The sequence below is a fragment of the Narcine bancroftii genome, chromosome 10 (assembly GCF_036971445.1).
Source record: "Narcine bancroftii isolate sNarBan1 chromosome 10, sNarBan1.hap1, whole genome shotgun sequence".
Taxonomy (NCBI): domain Eukaryota; kingdom Metazoa; phylum Chordata; class Chondrichthyes; order Torpediniformes; family Narcinidae; genus Narcine; species Narcine bancroftii.
Genome location: NC_091478.1, coordinates 90,224,235 through 90,246,296, shown reverse-complemented (window position 1 = coordinate 90,246,296; position 22,062 = coordinate 90,224,235). Strand labels below are relative to the sequence as shown.

The 22,062-nt window shown below is 38.8% G+C and overlaps 1 long non-coding RNA gene across 3 annotated transcripts in view; it reads left to right on the top strand.

The window, feature by feature from the left end:
* Positions 1-18,492: 18,492 nt before the first annotated feature.
* Positions 18,493-22,062, top strand: part of LOC138744009 (uncharacterized) — a 70,592-nt gene continuing 67,022 nt past the window's right edge. The window contains exons 1-2 of one of the 3 annotated variants that reach the window (XR_011345189.1): positions 18,493-18,586; positions 20,127-20,208. This is a non-coding gene — a long non-coding RNA (uncharacterized lncRNA). Of the gene's footprint in view, positions 18,630-20,023; positions 20,209-22,062 lie in introns of all 3 variants that reach the window. The other 2 variants (XR_011345190.1, XR_011345191.1) reach the window with 2 other exon arrangements.

Sequence of the window (22,062 nt, the reverse complement as noted above, 5' to 3'; positions counted from 1 at the left end):
GAATGTCGATGTGGCTGGTTATCTTTGCTTGATCATTGGGCTTCAGGGGAAGCTGGAGCTGGGAAGAAGATGCCATGTTTTTGAACGATATGGCTCAAGGAAGCATGTGTAAGGAGAAGAGAATGGGACCTAGAATAGACCCTTATGGGACCCCACAGGAAAGGGTAGCAGACGAGGATGAAAATAAGCCCAAGTTGACTGAGAAAGTCCTATCACTGAGATGAGATTTAATCCAATTCAGGGCTGTGTTGCTGACACTGACCCTCAGCCAGAGGCGATCTATTAAAATAGTGTGATTCACCGTATGAACCACTGCACTAAAGTCGAGGAGAATTAGAATGGTGGAGCTTCCTGAGTCAGTGGCGAGCAGCAGTTCATTGTATACTCTTGGTAAGGCTGACTCTCTCCTGTATTGGGCCTTATAAACTGACTGGAATATTTCATCAATGTTATTTTGATGTAGGTAGGGCAACAATTGGCTAAGAACAACTTTTTTGAGGACCTTTGATAGAAATGGAAGTTTAGAAACAGATCTGTAATTATGGGGCGTGGCGGGATCTCGTTTTTTTTCAGGAGGGGCTGGGCCAAGCATGCTTGAAACAAATTGCATCTGTCTTAGTGGCTAAGGAAATGTTAATAATAGAGGGGATCCTAGGGCCTGCTGCTTTTAAAACATCCCTCAGGAGGGGGAAGGTTGTCGGCTTCATGGCTAACACACAATCTTTTTAAGGGTGGGTAGTGTAATTGGGCTAAAACAGTCCGAGTTGGATGAATAGAGATGTGATACAGTTAGACTGCAGGTGGAGGTGGGGCGCATGTGGGACAAAATGGCCAACTCCTGCTCTTACTTTTGCCCATATTTCTTTTGTCCAAGGATGGCATCTAATCTGTCCATCTGCTTGCCTGACTCAAGAAAGTAATGGCTTAATGGAAGATTTACTGCTTTGATGAGGCAGAACCTGTGCTGTTACTTGATAAAAGAATTGAATATATAAATAAAAATGGATTATTGAAATAAATCAGTCAGAATTTATTGTAATGAAAGGTCACAAAATTTGTCGTTTTGTGGCAGCATTAGAGTGCAAATATTTTTACAAACCTCATTATAAAATGCATAAAATAGGGCAAAAAAAAGACAAAGTGAGGTGGTCAGAAATTTGATTAAGAAGAGAAGTAACTTTCCTTGTACCTGTTCAACTTCAGGCCCCTCTACCTTTTTCCTGATGGTAGCAGAGTGAAGATGGCATGGCCTGGGTGGTGGGGATTGGGGCTGCTTTCCTAAGACATCACCTCTTGAATAAGCCCTCAATGGAGTGAAGGTTGATGCCCGTGATGTTTCAGGCTGAGTTAACAACCTTCTGTAGGACTTTTCTCGACTCTTTGGTAATGTACCGAATCTCCTCAAACTCCTCACAAAGTATAGCTATATTTACAATATTCAAAAGGAATTTGGATAGAAGGGGTTTAAGAGGATATTGACCAAATGCAGGCACATTGGACAGGCCCAGAATACCATCTTGGTTGGCATGGATGAGTTGAGCCAAAGGGCTTATTCCGTGCTCCTTGACAAGTTTCAGTCATGATGGCCAGTTACGGCAATGCTACTGCTGTTGCGAACCTGGGATAAGCAGGGGAGCTGAATGTGGTCTTCTCTGTATGTTCCTACTGCCTGGCTGTTCATCATGACAGTCACATCTGAGTGTAGGGGACTGAAGGAGGTTTTTTCACAATGAGCATCCATACCCAAAATGGCATCATGCACTTTTCGCAGCCCAGACTTTGAGAGTTACGGACTGCAGGAAGTAATGAGAGAACACCCCCCTGTTGAGAATGATAAGCCTGGGAAGGTAGGAGACCACAGGAGCAGAACAAGCTCTAGTCCAGGGCAGCTGCCACTTCTGGGAATCAGGTTTTGGGTCCAGGATTCACGAGGGTGCTGATGGTGCGCAGGGCTCCTGATGGGCCTTGGATACTGACAGCTTCCAGAACACTTCAGAGACTTGCAACAAGGGGCTGAAAAGGTGGGATTTGGCTGCCTCCCTCGGGATCATTTCCGGACAAGATAGGAAGCCATGCAGCTACAGAGGTTAATTGCAGTGGCATTAGAGGAGGTGGCAGGATCACATGTATCGCTTATGCTTCCGTTTCTGATCTTGTTAGTAGTGCTGGGCAAGTTTCACTTCTTTGTGTGCCATTACAGGGAAAGCAAAGTAAAAAGATTTTTGTGCATTTTAAAACAATAAATGGAATCTTGAATCTCGACCATGGCTATATTCTGAAATAACAGCACAAATGGAAAGAAAATTCTACCCTTCAGGCAGTAAAACATAATTTTTCTGGCATGAATGTGTTGATTTGTTTCCTCCATTGTATTTAGTTATTGTTGGCCACTATATATGGAGCTGGCCTGCCCACTGATGGCTCCTCCCCTTGGGCCATAAAGGTCGAGCGACCTCTCCCTTCCCTCCATTCCTATACCTGGATCCGGGCCAGCAAGGTTCTTCTGTGTATTAAAGCCTATCGTTTCCTCAATCTTGCCTCTGTGGTTACTGGTAATGCTCTACAATGACAAAGGACCGTATGACCTATGTAAAGTATCTGGATTTTGAGACCAGTAAATGAAACCACATTAAATTAATAGACTGATTAATACACACATCTGAATGAAGACATGAAGCTAGATGTAGATGCTAGAAATTGTGAAATAAGCCAGGGTGCATAAACACGATCAAAGGGCGATGATGTTGAAGGAATTACAAAGAGGAGGATGAAAGAATTCAGCACAGATCACATGGACACAGTGAGAAGAAGATAGTGATTGCTGCATTTATCCATTGGGCCTGACTTAGACAAGCATGTAGACCTGGATTGTAGATTTACAGTATTTGAGGGCTGGTGAACAATGCATCCTATTGCGCACCACTCCAGCTGTTGAAGTGACCAATGAAATCATTCCAGTTGATAGTTTATTGTGAAAGGTCTGGACAAATTCTTACAGATTATTGTCAGCCATTCAAATAGCTTTGAAGCAAAAAATGTGGGATTAGAAGCTACAATAGAATGCGCAATAGAGAAAATAAAATCTATCATTATCGTATAAGTTAGGATCATTTCAATTTGAACAAATTGCGCTGTAGAATGGAATAAAGCGCCATCGAACTTCTCCTGGAAGTAAAATGTGAAAGTCTGCAGGTACTGTGATTGAAGTAGAAACACAATTCTGAAGAAACTCAACAGGTCAAAGAGTGTATTTTATAGAGCAACGATAACCAACATCATCAAAGCACCCTGATGAAGGGCTCAAGCCCGCACCTTTGGTTACATATCTTTATCTTTGCTCTGTAAAGTACTCTGTTTGACCTGCTGTGTTTCTCCAGCATTGGGTTTTTATTTTTAATTGAACTTCTTCTTGTATCTAACTCCTGATGGGGAACCAAGAACATCTGTTTGCATGGGAAACAGGCATTGAAGAAACAGGTCGCACAAGGTCAATTGAACATCAATATGAAACATTGACTTGCAGCATTGTAGTTAAACTGTAGAACAACACTCGATCAAGGAGCCCTGATAAAACTGAAGACCATAGTCATCAAGGAGAAAACATTTCAATAGGTGGAGTGCTACAATGCACAAAGAATAATGGTTGTAGGTGTTGGAGATCAATTACCCCATGTTCCAAACCATAATTGCAAGAGCCCAGGCATGTGAGAATGCAATCAACTGCAGGTGCTTGTCTCGATTACACATCATCCTAACTTGGAAATGTATCGCCATTGCATCAGCCCTGGGTGTAAATCCTGGAAGTACAAACTTTATTGAGTGGTGGTAGTGGTTTCACCAAGATTGCAGCAAACGTGCCGTTTCTGTGAACACCTGGGGCCCTAGCTCTGCTACCTCGGCAGCACCTCAACTCACTATTTTTTTCTGGCAATAAAGTGGGAACAAACTGGGAGAATGCAATGGAGTCCTTGCAGGAAGCATATTGGAGTCAAATTAAAGCTCATTGAAGAATCTTTTGGACCCAAATCAATATTAAAATAAATCTTGTTTGATTGTTGAGGCCCTTTCAAATGGGACATTATGCTGCTCTGTCCAATAGGTGATAAACATGATAATCTCTGGAAGAACAATCAGAGAGCTCCCTCCACTATTCTTAGATTATCTAGCTATTTGACCCCCCCCCCCCCAGAGAAAATAAATTGGCTGCTGGATTTTGTACATTCGTCATTCAAAAATATTTATTCGTCATGGTTGTCACGAGTTCAGGAGAAGCATTAAGTAATTCAGGATGGCACAATGGTGAGTGCCGGTAATACTATTACACAGTGGTCGCGACCTGAGTTTGTACCTTCCCTTTTGTGCGTGGATTTCCTCCAGGTGCTCTGGTTTCCTCCCACATTCCAGTCACCTACTGGGTTAGTAGGCCACATGAGAGTGTTTGGGCAGCACGGACTCCTGGCCCAGAAGGGCCTGTTACTGTGCGTATCTCTAAATTAAAATTAAATGAAAATCCTTTTCCTTCTATTTCTAAATGAGTGCAGTATATTAAATGCCATTTGTAAAACTTACTTTGAGCAACTTGCACGAGATGTCCCCATGACATTGTAGTTTGTATTCTACTTAGGGATGGGTGAAGTTGAAGGATATCAGTTAAGGGTCTTCTTCTGGATGATATGTGCCGATGCCATAAATATTTTGTCTAAGGATAGAGTGCCAGTTGGGTCTTTTTGAGAGGTTCAGTGTCTTTGTGATATAAAAGATAATGCAGCCTTTGCTTGTTTTCTGCGCAATTACAGATAATGAGAATGGGAATTTGTGATTGTGGAAAACGCTGACAATACTTCGATAATGCAATGAAATAATTATTCTGTGGCCCCATGTAGACTTAAGGAGAAAAGCTGGAATGGGATAATTGTCAGATTAAGTTTGGCAAGGTTTAAAGTAAAGTAACTGTGGTGAATTGGGTGGGCAGAGTACTGGAATACAAAAAGGTTTGGGTGGGGTTGAAATTGATAAAGTTGGAAAATCTGACTCCTACCAGCCATGGATGAATCCACTAACAGTTTAATCTACTTTGGAAATGGGTTTTAGAGCTTAATGAAGATGTGATGCACATTTAAAAAATTAATTTAAGTTTTACTGCTATAAGTTATATATCTTTCAAATTCAGCTAGAGCTTTAGATGCCTGCCATGATTTCTCAGTAGTTGGCGCACCCTCCCGCACTGTTCAAATATTTCATGTATTGGCATGAAAATATCAATGTGGTCCACCAGAGATGGCTTTTGAAAGCATTTTTTTTCTTATTTAATAATCTGAGATCAGAGTTCCTTAAGAGCCAGAACACATTTTCACAAAAGGATACCAATCAACTAGTTTCAAGTCATAAGGGAGAATTATAACACCCATTTGGTGATACGTTGATAGGCATAAAGAAGTTGAGAAAATGTCTAGTTTTTTGCAGAAAGAGTCTCAGAAATGTTTAACTCTTGCCTACAGCTCTCAAAAATAAAACACTCATTGGTCAGTGGGCAAGAGACGGGTCCTAGTCGAATGGTTCCCAACAATTAGTTTGAAGAAAGAGGAGAAAAGATCAGAGAGGCAACATCAAGCATACTGTATACCAAAACATGGCCTCCTATTTGCCGGAGAAACCTAACTCGGATTGCATGATTGCTTTGTGGAGCCCCTCACAAATCTGCAGGAGTGACCTTGAGTTTTCAGTTGCGTGCTGTTGTAAGCCTCTGCTTCACTTATTATTACAACAAGGCCCAATTAAAGCTTGAAGAACAATACCTTCTTTTATCTGGGCACATTGTCATGTTCACTCAAATTCTCTAACTTGGGTAACTCTATATATCTATATCAAGGGTGGCATGGTAAACATAGCTGTTAGTGCACTGTTATTACAATGCCAGCAGGGAGCAGGGTTCGAATCCCTTGTTGTCTGTAAGGAGTTTGTGCATTCTCCCTGTGTCTGCTTTGGTTTCCTCTGGGTAATCTGATTTCTTCCCACCATTCAAAACATACTGGGGGTTGTTGGTCAATTGGTGGCTGTAGAGCTCGTCGAAAGAACCAAAGACTTGTTGATCCAAACCAAGGCTTTTATTAGCAAAAGACCGGAGCTCTTCACAGGTGGCCGACCAGTCCGGAATGATCCGAAATGGCTAGGGACACAACCCTTTAAGGCCCAAACAATAGGTGTGGCTTAGCTCTCAGCTAATCGCTGTAGGCACAGTCTAGATACTGTAACTATATACACTATATACATTGGTGATAGATCTGTACTATCACAGTGGCACAGGCTTGTTAGCTGGAAAGACATGCTACCATGGTGTATGTCTTAAAAAATAACTGGTCATTGTTTTGACTCTTTTATTTACTTTCTTCTTATTGTCTGGTCTGTCGAACAAACATTAACAAATCATTACGTGGATAAAGGGGCTGAATCTGATCTTAACTACTGCTTAACTGCCACGTTAATGTATCTGGTCTCACACTATCAGAGTTATTCTCTTGCTTACCCATCTGCCCTTCCCACCTTCTCTGCTATATAGCACTAACATTTTTTTTATTTTTTGTAGTTCTGACGAAAGAAACCAGACCTGAAATGATATCTGTTACTCTTTCCACTCATGGACCTGAGGTTGTGGGGCATTTTCATGGTCCACTGATGATATCTTCCTCCTGTTTATTTCCAAGATTTTCTGTTCGTCTCTTTAAAATTAGATTAAAGTTGTGTTTTAGGTCTTTTATAGATCTTTTGCTGTACCTTGCAGCCAGGTTAGTCTGGTTGGGACATCACTTTGCTTTATCTAAGATAGTCCTTGGTAAAAATTATGGTCCGTCCTGCCTCTCACTTGCTTACTGTGCAAGATTAACATCAGCAAAATCAATGGGATCATTTTGGAAAAATTAAATTGGACATTTTAACCACATTCTCCCCTGGTTTCTGTGACTGTTCAATATGCCCAATAGAGTAATAGCTTAATCTCACAAGAATATGTGCATAAGTTAATCTGATATAATTTTGGTCATTTTCCTTAGCCTTAAATAATGTATTGATCAAAATTCAGAGAGGAAAATTCAACTACTCAAATTTCCTTCCATTTAACTGAGCAGTTGAACAAAAAAAACCTCTTTCCCTTGCATTTCAGGCACCCTCCACACCTGAAATTCCTTGCACTGCTCTATTTTTCCATGTTTTTCACCAAGGCAACAATGGAAATTTTTTGTTAAAAATTTGTATGCAATCTTTTTAAGCAAATCTTACATTGGTTTAAGATAATTACTTTTTGTGATGCCTCCAGGATTTGATGTGTCTTGTTTTAAATATAGTAAAACCCCTGGTATCTGGCACCTATGGGGCTTGGTAGATGCTGGATAAGAACATTTTCCATTTGCTTGAGATTGCATGTTGCATGATTGGTGAACTAATGGCAATTATCAATATCCACATTTTCTACCTGTTTATTTTGCTGGTTGCTTGGGGCTGCCAGTTGCTTGAATTCTGGAGGTGTTACTGTAAATAATTTGAACATTTGGTTTGTCTTACTTGCACCCTCATGTTAAGCTGAAACACTGTGCCAGAAATGCCAGATCATATTGAGCAAGAGCTTGTTATTGGTGCACTGGACATTAAGTCATGGTCCAGTGGTCCCTTTGGTATGTGCTCACCTAGTTTACATGGCAAAAGCAGGAAGGAAACAGAACTCCAGTTGGAGGTGCTGCTGGGATCTTCTTTCTGCTACTGAGCAATGGCAACCAGAAGCTATCCAAACAGCAAACTTAACCTCATCCTGTCAGTTATAGAAGCCACACCTTTAAGACCTGGCCTTTTTAAACACTCTGACCTGTGTTTCTATATGTGTTCACTTCTTGCAGCAGGATACCTGGGACATCAAATGTCCAAAGCACAGGAACAGATGAGCAACATGTGGGTGACTGGGTTATTCTTTCCCTTTGCCTGTACCAAGTTTGCTTCACCCATTCAGGACAGGCCAAGTAAACTTTAAGGGATTATGCCACAAATTAACGGGCTCTTTGTTCTTAATTGTTTTCCACAAGGAGCATTTATTTCTTGGATCAGAAATATTGCTCCTTCTATGATCATGTCTCACCTCAACACCACACATAAAGATAAACCGATTCCGTTAAATTTCAAATATTTTAAAATGCTTACATTTTTCTTTTTTTTATTGTTAACTAATATATGTGGCATGTATATACATGTTGATCTGTGTGTTCTATCTTTTGGGCAAGAATATTCAAGCACCTTTCATGAACAAGTTATAATGTTCACCCATGTAACCTGAATCTTTAGATGACATAGCTGTCAAGGTGTCACATAAACCTTGCCAGGAAATCAACATGTTTTCTTATTAGACATACTCTGCATAATGAACTATGTTAGGAATCAGAACAAGACTGTCAACAAAAGATCACATTTTGATGAAAGACCTGTCATTAGGAAGATATTATTGAAAGAGAAGAATTAATATATTTGACAGCAGGTATCAAGGTATGTGCTTGGACTGGAAGCTTTACTGGGAATATGGTCAGACTGAGTTCTTCTTTTCAACCATTGTTCAGGTTCATTTGATAACAATGGCACTGTTGTCTCTGCTTTTGCCTGAATCTTGCAATGAGAACTTTATATGAGCAAAACACTTTATCCAAGAAAGAAATACAAGTTCAAAGGATTAATTTCACACCACAGAGCAGCATTTCTTAATGGCCAGTCATTGAACACTACAGAAATATTTCCACTGTCTGTACCTGGCTAAAGGAAATAGCATTATGGCTGTGGAACATAATGCATAATACATAATGCATTCTAGGTTAAAATTTTCTCAACAGAAGCATGATACATGTTTAAATAAATGTTTCAGGAACTTGAACCACAACTGGAAGAGGAGCACCCAAGGAGTTAAACCCGTTCAATGATTTCTTCCAAAAAATATCTTAAAGGTACTGTGATTAAATGACTCAGATTTTCTTATGGAATCTGTTGTCTTTTGTACAATGTGATTGCAAGATACACCTCGTCAAAATTTTGGAAGGCTCTGTCAGTTTGAAAAGAACATGACCTTAAGATTGTATCAGCATGTTTGCTGAAGCATACAAGCAAAAAAAGAAGGGTCACACACTAAAGCAACACAATAATAGAAAAATGCTTTTCTAAACAGATGTACTGAAGTAAGGTGAATTTATTGGCTAGATAAGAGCATAACCCATTCCGTGGTAAAGAGCAAGAGGTAGTAAAATTGTTCGTCTTCTATAGGTTTTTAAGCACTCACCATCTAATCAGTCTCTGACAAATACATTGTAAATCAAGGCTCTGGTAAGTGGAGATGCCAGAAATGTTTGATCTCATTGAAACAACTTGCTTATGTTGTGTGCAGTTCGGCTTCCAACTAAAACAAAACACTGAGAGATGAATGTTCTGACAGGTCATGGTGTGTCAAACTGTCAGTCTTGAATGGCTACATCTTTCAGCTGCATTGAGGTGAGGGGTAAAGTCCAAGGGAACAGACTGACAGGATTCTTTTCTCAGCCAAGACTACTTCTGGCAGATCCTGAGTTAAACCAAACACTTGTCATGTTCAGAGAAAGTTTTATAAATTTTTAATGATATTCAGCACAACTGGTGCTTTGAAATTTGCTGTTCTTTAATTTTTTTTTCTTCGTTAGTGAAGGTTTACTTATTCACTGAAGTGCTAAGAGCATATCCTAGGGATGCCATGATAATTGTGTTGTTAATAATATTGCAGCGGTAGATATGTGCTCTCATGCTAATCAAGCTATAAGAATTTTTAATATATTCAGTTATTACATTGTACCTCATACAAATCATGTCAATTACAATTGCCAGTATGCACTAGGAGCATAATTGTATACATTTGCTGGAAATTTCCATTGGTTAGGTTTAAAAAAAAGCAAAAAAAATCACATTATTTGTTCCTGCTCCTGATTATACCATTTTGTTTTTTTTAATATATACAGTAATTTATAAAGAATAGAATTATCCACTACATCCTGTGCAGATTTGAATAAGAAGTGTTTTTATAGGTGCAAAGACAATGCCATACTCACTGATGAGATTACGGAACACAGACCCTGGCAGTGCAAAGACATAGCAAAAGTCTATGGTTAGCAATGCTATTGTTACTGATTATAACTAGATATGGATCCAGAGTTTTTTGAAGGATGTCATGCCATGTTTGGGATACAGAACATGCAGCCATACACGTGGAGTTCGCAATCTGGATTTTAACCAGCCAGGCTTCACTTCAATTTTAATTCCAAGACTCGTACTTGGTTCATTTGAGCTCACATTCACTTTTTAAATTCTACCTACTTAGACATTTACAGGCAGTCTGCAATGTCGATGCTCATGGATCATTGGTGAGGAAGTCTCAGAAGTGTAAAAGGGATCAAGGGAATCCCCAGTGAAATTTTCACACTTGGTTTGATACAACACTGGATTAAGTTCCACATGATGCGAGAGTAGGAATATCCTCCGCAGGCAGTTTCAATTCACCTTTTTCACAACAAATTTATCAGGTGTGAAAGAGCAGTTGCACCATTTGAAAGTTGGCATTCCTGGATATTATCCTCGCCTCCATCTGCCTCTATCAGGACCTCCATCCGCCAAAAAGTGCAGCTTTGAAGTCTTCTAATTTTTCTCATGGGCTATTATCATTAAAATTAAGCATTCATTTAGACATATTTTGTTGTTAGCTAGGAATATTGGGCATTGCTTAATATAGACTTTTTAATTTCATGATTGTCTACTCAATACTTGCACTAAAAAACAATCTCACCTCCAGAGTATCCATAAAACTCAGGGAATTAAACTCAACACATATTTTGCGTTGATTTATTTCCAACTGTGAATAATAATAATAATTCATTTATTTTCCTTTCCTCCTTGTATTTTATGATCATTTTCTCTTGTCTTTTATAAATACCTGTAAAACTGCAGCAAGTAAGACGTTCATTGCACCTGTATATTGTACTTTTTTTTAACATGGCAATGATTGTTCATTCAATCACTAAATATGACATAAATATTTGACTGTTGGATAATGACCAGGAGCAGATATCCTCAGTGAATTTTCTCTCAATCTGAGGCTGCCACTTGAAATTGCGTATAGTGTTCCATGTCTTCTTTGGCACAGGTTCAGCACTTTGTAAGGAGGCCTTGAGTGGTGATTTCCAAGCTATGGAGTTGAGGATTGGTGGGAAAAACGATCATTTGGCACCTTGTCTGTCTTTTGGGACAATGTCTATAACAGATGATCTAAAGATTGTTTCAATGCTTCCTGTCAGAGATTGGGGGGGAGGTGGTCATTGTTAATGGATAACTTTGTGCAGGTGAGAAGATTGTTCAATGCACATTCTCTTTAAACATAAAGAGACAAAACCTTGGAGGTTATCTGCCTGTAATTATTTGGAGTCCTTAATCCTTTCAGATATACAGTATTGTTATCATTCAGCAGAAATTGAACTTCATCTCCAGAGCAAAAGTAATGTGATTGACAATTAAATTAAGAAAACATTGTTACCATTTGTAATGTTCAGAAAGGCAAGGCCATGGTTCCTGATGTAGTTTTCAAAGAGACTTTGCTGTTCATCTTGAAAGTAGAAAAGTTACCATGTATTGACACATAAGACTGTGAGTTGGCCTTGATGGACTTTAAAGAATTAATATTTGAAAAGCTATTCTTAAAGACACTCATATTAACTAAAACTGCAGCAGAATATTCTTCATAATCTTGAAGTCCATCCCAAAATGTTGAAATATGTCATGAGGGTATGATTAATCCCTCCTCTGTATTATGAACAAGTTCCATTACCTGGTCTGTCTGTAAGCCGAATTTGTATGTATGGCAGAACAGGTACTCTGGTTCTTATTTAGCATTCGTGAGATCACGTTATGTGCATTTATGCGCATGCACGAATTGGGGAACAGCCCATTCATAAGTACGAGTTGTTCATTACCTGGATGTTTGTAACCTGGGTACTGCCTGTATCCTCCATTTCTACACAAAACACTTATAATGTCATTGATGGGAAAAGCTACTGTGAGGTATTGGTCAGCTTTTGTCATGTGGACTACTTAGTGCTTTTCTGTTGCAGGCATTTGCTTTGATTCCTCTCTGCAACACTTTCTGTTTCCTTACTTATCTCATTTCTGATGAAAGGTTATCACCCTAAGGCATTCATTTGGTTGCTCTTTTCACAGGGGTTGCCCTACCTGCCGACCGTTTCCAACACCCTTTATTTTTAATCACCGTGTAGTTTCCCTGAAATATAAACACAAGAACATCATGGGACTCTTATCTATTCAAACCTATTCCATTAGATATTGGATTATGCTGGATTTTTCACCTCAAACTCATTTATCTTCTTTCTGTATATAGCTGGCCACACTTGCCTATTATCTCACAAACTGAGTTTGCCCACATTCAATTGAAAAGTGGGATTAGTATAAGTGGATAGCTGATGGTCAGCATGAGCATCATGGGCTGAAGGTCCAGTTGCTGGACTGTATGATTTTCACAAAACAAATACCATTATCTTACACAGGTAGCTGTGAGGCTGTGGAAAATTTTACAAGAGTTAATGATTGAAGTAAACATCATGCCAACACTTAAGAACAATGGAGACGGGTGATTCAAGAATCACAGAATAGAGAGTTAAGAAAAAAGAACCAGCTGTAACACATTAAGATAAATGCTCACAAAAAAACCCACTGCCAAAGGATTGGGCCAAATTGTCTGTTTCCATGTCTTAATTCTTTCTATTGTTTATCCATGATTTTGGCTGCATGTTTTTATCCTTTGCTGGTTAATTTGACAATCATAGGATTGTTGAGCACAGAAATGTGCCCTTTGACCCTCTATGTCAATGCCAACCTCCTTGCCCAGCTCCATTAACCCCATATGCCCTCATTAGGACTATATTCTTCTATCCTTTACCTATTTAAGTGTCTGCTTTAAATGCCTCACAAACATAATAAATGTATCTGATTTCACCACCACCTCAGTCAATGCATTCCAGATTTCACCCACTTGATGTAAAAAAAATCTTACCCCGATCCCATTTAAAACATCTTTTTCTCACCTTAGAACTATGTCCTCTTGTTTTTGATCCCACTTTAATGTTTTATTGGTTCATTAACTGTAATAATTTTTGAATGCTTTTCTATTTTTTTGAATGTTAAAGGCATCCAAGTATTTAATAAGTTGGTTAAGGCAATATCATGTTTTTTTTAGCGGGGGGGGGGGGATTTTCCAAGGTTCCTTTTCAAAGATTCCTATTGTTGTTGTGTAAAAAGACAAAAAAATGTAATATACACCATGAAGTATAGCAATTGGCTAATATACCAATAGAAGCCCTTAAGATTTTTGCTCCCCTTGTCTCCCAAGTCATCCTTGTGTCTTTTCGACCTCCTGATTTATTTATTCCATTTCTCTTCCATTTTTTATACTCCTAAAGTACCTCATTTGCTCCTTGCCTGCCATAGAGGAAAACCAAGAGACACCATGAGAGCATCTTATTCTGGTCTGCACTCCTGGGGCTATTATTTTTATTTTAAATTTAAATTTAGGCATAGAGCCTGGTAACAGGCCATTTCAGCCCACTAGTGCCTGCCGCCCAATTTACACCCCATTAACCTGCACCCCCAGCACGTTTTAACAGTGAAAGGAAATGGGAGCCCCTGGAGAAAACCCACACGACACAGGGAGAATGTACAAACTCCTTACAGACAATGCAGGATTTGGACCCCTGTCCGGTCCTGATAGCTGGCGCTGTAAAGGCATTGTTCTAATGGCTACGGTTATGCCTGTGCAGTGTATCAGAATGTAGAGATAGAACATTTACCAGCAAGTTGACTGTGAAGAAGCTGCCAAAGGGAAGAGTAGGCATTACCATACAGACCACCACAAACTGGCAGAAAGCTCTGATCTATTTTATTTTTAGACTATTTTTAATATTCTAAAATACAGCTGATCAAGATAATGGAATGGATGAAATATTACTGTGTTTGAATTCTTTTACAACACAATTCAGGCCTCCAACATGATACACCTTTTGTAGATTGTAGATTCCAATCAATTTCCTTGACAGCTTCAGTTACATTGAAAGAGATAGAACCTTGACATTCTTGTTTCAAGAATAATTTGTATAGAACAAACTGTATTTATACCTGTAATTCATTTTTAATTTGTGTTATACCTGTCCTTCAAATGCTCCATAAATTCTGAGAAGACCATAACTAACAAATTACTACAACAAGTGTTTTGTTAAAAGTACTATATAAATGCTCCTTTATGGCTTTGTCATCTGGAAATCCCGTTTATATATAATTTAAAAAAAGATAGTATTGTCACTGTGTCATAGATGATGCAGCAAACTTTGAGCAGAATCTTACGGTGTCATAGCCAAAAAAAGTTGAGAATGGCTAGTGTAGACAACATCCATGTGCTTTTTTTTAATCAATGTTTTTGGTAAACCTCCTCAAAAAAACTCTATTAGATTGGTTAAACATGACTTACCCCACAAAAAAAATGTTGACTATCCATAATCAGTCCTTGTCTATCCAAATACTTGTTTCTCAAATTTCTTAGAATATCTTCCAGTAACTCATCCACTACTGCCATCAGGCTCACCATCCTATAATTACCCCAATTATTTTTAGAGACTTTTGTAAACAATGGAACAACATGAGCGATCCTTCAATCCTCTGGCACCTTACCCGTGGCTAAGGACATGTTAAATATATCTGCAAGGCCCCTGCAATTTCGACTCTAGCTTCCCTCAAGATCCAAGGGAATACCTTATCAGGCCTTGGGGATTTATCCACCTGTATTCACCTTAAGACAGAAAGCACCTCCTCTTCTTTAAGCTGTATAGGTTCAATGACCTCACTGCTTGTTTGCCTCATTTCTACACACTATTCGTTTCCTGAGTAAATACAGATGCAAACAAACCATTTAGGATCTCGCCCAACTCTTTTGATCCCATATAGGGCCAACCACTCTGACCTTCAAAAAGACTAATTTTGTCCCTGGCTAATATACCAATAGAAGCCCTTAAGATTTTTGCTCCCCTTGTCTCCCAAGTCATCCTTGTGTCTTTTCGACCTCCTGATTTATTTATTCCATTTCTCTTCCATTTTTTATACTCCTAAAGTACCTCATTTGCTCCTTGTTTCCTGTTCCTGCTATACACCTTCTTAACCACTATCCTTCAAAAACCAAGGTTCTCTATATCTGTTAGCATTGTTCCTGTCAGGATTAAAGTCAAAGTTAACACCGTTCTCTCAAATTTTCACCTTTGAAGGGCTCCAACTTTTCAAGCATATCCTTGTAATTTCTTCAACAAAGGGCACTTCTCCAGTTGAGAATCTCAACCCAAGGAACTCATCTATCTTGATCCATATTTATCTTGAAACTAATGGCATAATGATCACTGGACACAAGTGGTGTCTTATACACTCTTCCATTACCTGTCCTGTCTCATTCCCCTGACTAGCAATGCCACCCCTCCTCCTTGTATGCTCCTCCATCATGTCTGAAACAATGGAACTCCAGATTATTGAACTGCAAGTCCTGCTCCTCCTGCAACTAAGTTTCACTGATGGCCACAATGTCGTTATTCCATGTGCCAATCCATGCTCTAAGCTCGTCTGCTTTTCTTACAGTGCTCCTTGCATTTCAATATTAGTCCCCCTCAAGTTCAGATCCAAACTATTCTGTTGGAACAGATCCCATCGTCCCTGGAAGAGAGCCCAGTGATCCAGCAATCTGAAGATCTCCGTCCTGCATTGTTTCTTTAGCCACGTATAAAGCTGCATTATCCTCCTATTTCTAACCTCACTAGCAGATGTCACATCTCTTCACCTAACTCCCTGAACTCTCTTTGCAGGGCCTCATCAGTGTTTCTACTCGCGTTATTGGTCCCTAGATGGACCATAACTTCTGGCTTCTTGAACTCCGTCTTGGGAATGTTGAGTACTTGATATGAGACATCCTGGCACGTGGGAGGGAACATACCATTTAGGATTCTCAATCTCTTCCGAAGAACTTCTTATCTGTTCCCCTCACTAATGAATCCCCTATTACTAGGCCTCGCTTCTTCTCCTCTCTTCCCTTCTTAGCCACAAGGCCAGACTCTGTTGTGATGTCCCTGGTAGGTCATCCCCTTCAACAGTATCCAAAACAGAATACCTGTTGTTGAGAGGAGTGATCACATGAAAAGCGAGAGAACAGTTATTAAGTGGGTCAAGGAAAACTAGTAAAATGCATAGGTTTACATGCAAAGGATGAATGGAGAAATTCAGGCAAGTATGTCATGTTAGACTATCCTATTTGTTGGACAAACATATTTTGCAAAAACTAGGTTGGTGATTAAGCCCTCATATTTTTTGTTGGAATATTAATTAAAATGTTATTTAATTCTTGGGTGTGGTAATCTTTTTTTCCAATCAATGATAACATTATTAAGCATGATTATTATTACTTAATTAAGGTATGATTTATCACAGGACATTCCATTTCAAGAACAGCCATTACTTAAACCAAGCTAATCATAGTTAATATTTACATAACCGCTGAATTAGAGCGGCAAGTTTCCCATAAGCTTTCTCACCTGTCAGAAGATTCTGGGAATCCCACCTTCACAATGGGTTTCTATAGTAACATCTCTTGGTGAGTACTAAATGTAACCTGCTGGTCAGATTGATTTCTTTTAACTTCCCCTTCTGTATTACAGTACTTTAAATCTTATTATAACATTGATTTCCCTACAGAACAACATAGGCCGGATTGCGCTGGCAAATGCGGACAGTTCTGTAAAGAACTGCCGACATTTAGACTTTTAAGTAGCAGCCAGTCCAGGCCTCTGGTGCATATGTCATCAGATGCAGAGGTCCCAAATCTACTGATGGCGCCACATCAGTCAACAAGCTTCATCATTAGACTCTACAATTCCAGATGGAGTCCAGCAGTCGAGTTCCATCCTACTAAGGTTCCCCAGGCTTCTCACTAGGAAATCATTAGATCAGGTGCAGGATTTGCAATATTTTTAATGGGCATTATTGGGTTCTGCGTCCCAAGGAAAAAGACAGGTTCTTTTTTTCCATGAACTTACTTTGTATTATATTTTTTAATTATTTAGACATTGAATGTGCGGAACCTAACTTAATTTCATATTTGAGAAATTTTTTTTGGAATGATTTACCTCATCTTTAATAGTTGTTAAATATCTGAATATGAGAAACAAAACAGCATTGTCAGCTGTTAAAGCTTCCAGGGAAGTTTTGAGGACAGGGCTTCTGCCTGTGAAGACCGTCTTCATTCCAAATTGCTAAATACAATTTGGGGGGCATTGATTCTGGGCAGTTGTCTTGAGTTAGTAAGATATGGTCCATGGGCATTAAGTTTAATTCATTATTAGTCCTGACCAAATTTATCTGAGGCATAAATATTGATTGAAATTATCTTTAGGATGTGCCCAATTTACATGGCAATTGTTTATATGTTCACCAACTGTCAGAATCCGAATCAAAATTAATTGTCATGAAATTTGGTGTTCAGATTCGGAAACTGTATGCTTGCATATACTCACAGTCATTGAATGAAACTACTGGGGAGAGTGTAACTGTAATTAAGAACTGACAATTCAATTTTAATTACTTAATTCTTTTAGTGGATAATGATGGGGTTTGACTAATGATTGTCCAAAATGATTTCCTGTTATTCTTTGTCCATTCAGAATTTCTGATCAGACACTTCATTCTCCAAACAATGTCTGAATGTAAATGAAATGGTCCTATTTATTTCTGTTTCTGGCAAGTGTTCAACCTTTTTGGGCAGCACTTAATATTTTGTCCCAGCTATGGAATCAACCGACTCCTCTTTCCACTTGCCTTTCATGGTTTCAAAAGTAAACAAATACAAGGTTTAAAAAAACTAAAATCAGACAAGGTCCTTGAGGTACATGAAGACAGCAGGAAAGAGCTCAACAGGCACTTGGAAGGCCAAAGGGGATGTAATGTTTTTTTAAAGAAGGTAGTCTGCGGACACCGTGATTGTAGTTTAATATACAAAAGGGCTGGAGAAAATCAGCAGGTAATGCAGCATTCATAAGAAGCAAGGGTAAATACCCAACGTTTCAGGCCGAGCCCTTTGTCAAGGTATGAGCAAAAGGTAGACAGGTGAAATGTAACGTCCTTGGTGAGTAGGATTAAAGATAATCCCAAGGAATTTTATACTTGCTTGATAAACAAGAGGATAACTCCTGATTAAGGATGGGCAATATGGCTTGGTGTGGGGTAGTCATGTCTTACAAATGATTGAGTTTTTTGATGATAAAGTTGGTTGATGAGGATGAGGTAGTGGATTTTGTCTATATGACTTCACAATAGTGGTCTCATGCTGTCCTTGCTATATTCTAATTGATCTGTTACACTGTAGTTATGCTCTTGCTCTCCTACTTTATAAGGTTGTATGCATGTTAAAGTTGACTTGCAGAAGAACCCTTCTCACTGTACCAATTATAATATGGCAGTTCAGGTAGGCATTTGACTAGATCCCACATTGTCGGCTGATCCAGAAGGTAAATGGAATCTACATTGAATTGATGGTTCAGATTCAAAACTGGTTTGCTCATAACAGCAGAGAGTAGAGGCGCAAGGGTACTGTGCTGGCTGGAGATCCAAGACTAATGGTATTTCACAGGGAACGGAGGTGGGACCCTGTTGTTTGTGATTTATGTGCAGTAAATTAATTTGAAAATGTAGATAGGTGGGTTAGTAAGTTTGCAGATGACACAAAGGATGTGGAGTTGTGGATTAATGCTGAGGGCTAATGAAGGATGCAGCAGGATATAATGTGGTTACAGATGTGGGCAGAGATTTGGCAGATGGTCTTTAATCCTGGCATGTGTGAAGTGTGGCACTGTGAGAGGTCAAATGTAAAGGTTAAGACTACAATTAATGGCAGAACTCTTAATGACACTGGGGATTTGGGAATTTAAATCTATAGCTCCCTGAAGATAGCCATGCAAGTAGTCAGGGTAAGTAAGGTGTATGGTATGCTTTCAAAATACAAATGTGCTGGAGAAACACAGCAGGTCAGGCCTGGGAATATACAACCCTGTGATATGCTTGCTTTCATTGATCAGGGCACTGAGTATAAGAATAAGCAAATCACGGTGCAGTTATATAACATTTTTGTGAGGGTGAATTTGGATAATTCTGTGCAGTTTTGGACACCCTATTGCAGAAAAGATGAGGAGACTCCAGAAAGAGTTCAGTGATTTACCAAGAAGCTTCCTATAGAAGGTATGAGATGCAAGGGGGAGGTTTCTTTAGCTCAGTGGTTCTCAGCCTTTTACTTCCCACTACTTACATACCACTTTAAATATTCCCTCTGCCATAGGTGTTCTGTGATTTAGTAAGGAATTACTTAAAACGGTTTGTGAATGGAAAGAAAAAGGTTGAAAACCACTGTTTTAATTGTACCTCATTGACTCGTTATGTGCACAGTTTCAGGACTCCAAAGGAAATGGGCCAATGACAATTTTTCTCAAGCAAAATATTTTGGTGACAATTGCGACTAGAGCAGTTGTCCTCAACCTTTTTACCACCTTAAGTAATCCCTTACTAATCACAGAACACCTATGGCATAGAGATTACTTAAAGTGGTATGTAAGTGGAAATAAAAAGGCAACTTTTTTTTTTACACAGGAAGTGGTACGTGCATGGAACTAGGGGTGATAGTAGAAGCAGCTGTGCTAACAGCATTTAAGAGGAAGGGAATAGAGGGATATGGATCATGTGCAGGCAGAAGAGATTTAATTTAATTTGGCACGGTGTTTGGTACAGACATCATGGGTTGAAAGGATGGTTCCTAGGCCCCGAGTATTGCTTGAAGATCTAATAGTAGTAATAATATGTTTTAAGAACTCAGGCAGTAAATTTGGCTGAGCACAAGTTTTAAAACATATAGACTGGACCATATTCGCTGGTGGCAACCTCCTGGGTCTAATCTTCTTGATCCTCTATGATTGTGGATGTTTGAGCTGACAATTCACCAGGCTCATCTATTACAGCTGAAGGCTTTTGCAGTGGATTCTAACTGACTGCATGCCAAAATAAAAATCTGAAAGATGTTGCTCCTTCCAGAAAGTAACGGTGAGCTTTAACCACCATCTTCCTTCTTTGTATCTCTGTATTTCATTTCATTTAATTCTTCTTCGGAATTAATTTGTAAGCCAACATACTGTAGTGAGTTGGTTTTATTGTTTTGGATTTCTCGTGTGTTTCTGCTGCCTGACTGAAATGTTTTTATCATTAATACTTTTCAATTTTTTCCAATATTTATTAAAAAAATATGCTATTCTCTAAATGCACTTTTAAAAGCTTCATGCAACACATCAGCATTATAAACTCGTTCTCTGTTCTTCCTAAATTCAAATTTAGTTTTCATGAAGAATTTAAAGAATCAGCCCATTTATTTGAAACATTTGAGTTCATAATGACCACAAAACCATTGAAAAAGTCAAGACAGAAAGTTGCCATATTCTGTTGATGATATCCAAGAAGGAGCTCTTCAGTCTAATTCGACCTCTCAGCTCTCAGGCAGCAGCCTTGTAAATTACAGTAGATAAGTACTCCACCAGATAATTTTAAAATGTGATGATAGTTTCTCCCTCCACCATTTCACCTTTCAGCCAATGACTTCCAGATCCCAGTGTAAAATGAGATTAGTGTAGGAAACTGGCACGGAAGTGAAAGATCAGCCATGATCTTATTGAAAGATTGAACGGCCTACTCTAGCTTCTGTTTCTTATATTCTTATGGCTTTAATCCTAGCATTGACTTTAATTTTTTTCCTGTAATTATTGAGCTTACTGACCCATGCACCTGATACAGGCTATCCATTATTTTATGTACCTTGAATAAATCTCTCCATAGCCTTCTCTGCCCCAAAGCAAATCCTCCAGTTAATCTTTCCTCATAGTGAAAGGTCTCTTATGTTCTCAATACCCTTCTACCCCTCCTGGCACCACCGCACACTTCTTGTAATTTGATAACCAGAACTGGGCATCATGGCTTAAGTGGTGTTTTATACAATTTTAGCATGACCTCTCTGTTCTTATATTTCCCACCTGTAAAATAAAGGGAATTTTCATTTTACTTTATCTCCTCGCCTGGTTTTCTTGTTACCTTCAGAGATTTTTGGGTCATGCATGCCAAGTCCTCATTTATTTTTCTCCATGCGTCTCAATATCACACTATTTAATTTCTTGGCCTACATCTCTGGATGGAATTCCATTTGCCAAGCTCACCAGGCCATTGATAACTTCATGCAGACAACAGTTTGCATCCTCACCAGCTGCAACGTATCACCTATAAAACAATAATATCTAATATATTTCTCCAAATCCTTGATCCATAAGGACAAGAAGCAGAGGATCTATCCTCCTTGCTACTAAAATAGCTTTCATCTATTACCCTCTGCTTCTTACCACTGAATCAATTTTGGATTCACTGCCAATTCTCTGAATTCCATTGGTTTTTGCTTTTCTTATTAAACCTGTCTGTCACGCGATAAATTAATTTGGAAAAGACTGCATGGAAACGTGAATAAAACGTAATTTAAGTTCACAAATAATATTTTTAATATTTAATTGGGCACAAAACAAAAGGACAGTTCACCTTTAAATTTAATCTTTAAGAACCACAAATTTCAGTGGAACGGCAGCTTTAAAGAGTTATTGTAGACTAAAAGAGTACTGTTACCGTGCCAGAGAGAAAAAAAAAATCACTCCCTGCATTAACCAGGCTCCCTGTGAATCAAGGTCTAAAATATTAATCTATCTTTTTCAGAATCTAAGACACATGCTGCTTATTCCAGTTATTTCTGCTTGTATTTTCCTCTGTAGTAATTTTTAAGTGCAAAATTAACTGATGTTATAATGCAGTTTTCTTTTTTATAGAGACTAAATTATAATGTGATATGATAATATGATATGTTACAGCTAT